At 33.6% G+C, this 2,351-nt stretch overlaps 1 non-coding gene across 1 annotated transcript; it reads right to left on the reverse strand.

The window, feature by feature from the left end:
• Positions 1-219: 219 nt before the first annotated feature.
• On the reverse strand, positions 220-326 carry LOC142177786 (small nucleolar RNA R71). The gene has a single exon (XR_012706341.1). It is a non-coding gene; the product is annotated as a small nucleolar RNA R71 (small nucleolar RNA).
• Between the last annotated feature and the right edge of the window lie 2,025 nt (positions 327-2,351).

Raw genomic sequence — 2,351 nt, forward strand, 5'->3', positions numbered from 1 at the left:
AAAGATCCACACAATCATTTAATTAACTTTTTGGAACTTATTGAAACAGCTAAATATGATAGAGTACCTCTTGAAGCTATCAAGTTAAGGCTATTTCCTTTTTCTTTAAAAGGAGATGCTAAGACTTGGTTGCGAAGTTTGCCACAAGGTTCCATTACCACATGGGACTGAATGACTAAGAAATTTTTAAACAAATATTTTTCCCATACTAAAACCACAAAGTTAAGGCAAGACATCTCTAATTTCTTGCAGACTGACACTGAGTCAGTTTATTAAGCTTGAGAAAAATTAAAAGCAATGTTAAAAAAATACCCACACCATGACATTCCTGAACATATGCAATTATATATTTTTTATCATGGGTTAAAACCCTCTTCTAGAAATGTGATTAATACAACTGCAGGAGGTTCTGTAATCGGAAAAACCACGGAGGAAGCATTGCAATTATTGAACGAGATTTCTAAGAATGCTATCCAATGGCCATCTGAGCGTGTAATCATCAAGAAGGCTGCTACGGTAAATCAGGTTGATGCTTTAAATACACTAACACAATAAATTATTTCTTTGGCACAAAAATTTGAATCTTTTCAGGTGAATACACAACAACCAAGCCAATCTTAGGCTTATGACATGTGTGGAGGAAATCATCTGAACCATGAATGTCAAGCAAACAATCATAATGATGAACATGTCCATTCTGTCGGTTATAAACCGTACCCTTTTGTGAGTCCAATGGCACAAAAGCATCCAGGATTTCAATGGAGCAATCCAAATGGTGCAGAAAACTCTCAAATCTTCTAGAAGCAACAAGTACAAGGTCCGTCGGGATACCAAAATCAGAACCGTGGGCAACCAAACTATAGACCTTATCAGCAAGCAAGGCCATATCAGCAAAGGACTCAACAAGCTCATTCAACTCTTGATGACCTTTTGTATAAGTACATTAAGGTCACTGATAAAAAGATGGAAAGTCAGGGTTCAGCCCTCAAAAATCTGGAAATTCAATTAAGCCAATTAGAAACTCTTGTGTCAGAAAAGATTCAAGGTCCCTTGTCAAGCAATACAGAGAAAAATTCAAAGGAGCACCTTAAGGCCATCACCTTACAGTCAGGTAAGGAGCTTGATGAACCCTATGCAGACCAGTCAGAACAATATGTAAACAACGATAAAAATGTTGAAATACCCTCTGAACTATCTGAAGAAAAGAAGTCAAGAAAAAAGAAGAAACAAATATTGAAAAATTGACTCCTTTCCCTGTGACAATTCCTTTCCTACAAAAACTGAAAAGATAAAGCTTGATAATCAATTTTCAAAGTTTTTGGAGATTTTAAAATAGATTCACATTAATATTCCTTTCATTGATGCTTTGTTACAAATATCCTCTTATGCCAAACTCCTAAAAGAAATTTTGTTAAGTAAAAGGAAATTGGAAGAAGTTTCTATGGTGATGCTTACTGAAAAATACAGTGTTATACTTCAAAACAAGCTACCACAAAAACTTAGCGATTCAGGTAGTTTTACAATTTCATTCACTTTGGGAGGAGTATATTTTGAAAAAGCAATTTGTGATTATGGAGCTTCAATTAACTTGATGCCATTTTCTATATTTAAAAAATTAAATCTTGGTGAAATGAAAGACATAGGTGTTTCTCTTCAGTTTGCAGATCAAAGTACTAAGAAACCTAAGGGAATAATTGAAAATGTGCTCGTAAGAGTAGATAAGTTTGTTTTTTATGTAGATTTTATAGTACTTGAAATGAAGTAATGTCCCGATGAACCAATTATTTTAGGTAGACTATTTATTGTCACAAGTAGAACAATCATAGATGTCCATCAAGGACAACTAATTTTGAGAGTTGATGAAGAAAGAGTCATTTTTTATATGCAAAATGTATTAAGATTTTCAGGAGATGAGACATCATCTTCGTATTTTTTGATTGACATGCTTAATTTTCTTACAAATAAATTCAAAGATGATCAATTAATTCCAGACTCAATGGAAAGATGTTTGGCCAAATCTGGAACCATACAAGACGATGATCCTATCATCAGAAGAGAAGCCAAAATACTAGAAATAGATTTTGAAGATGTGGATATGCAACTAGAACAAGTTCAACCAAAAATTGAATTCAAAATTCTCCCATCTCATTTAAAATATGTTTATATTGAGGAAGAATTATTTTCAGTAATTATTTCATCTTCTCTTACTGCAAGACAAGAAGAAAAACTGATTGATGTGTTGAAAGCACATAAAGGAGCCTTGGGGTGGACTATAGAAGATATCAAATGGATTAATCCAGCTGTTTGTACGTACAGAATTCTCATGGAGGATAGCTACAAACCAATAGTTC

This window comes from Nicotiana tabacum, chromosome 23 (assembly GCF_000715075.1).
Source record: "Nicotiana tabacum cultivar K326 chromosome 23, ASM71507v2, whole genome shotgun sequence".
NCBI lineage: Eukaryota > Viridiplantae > Streptophyta > Magnoliopsida > Solanales > Solanaceae > Nicotiana > Nicotiana tabacum.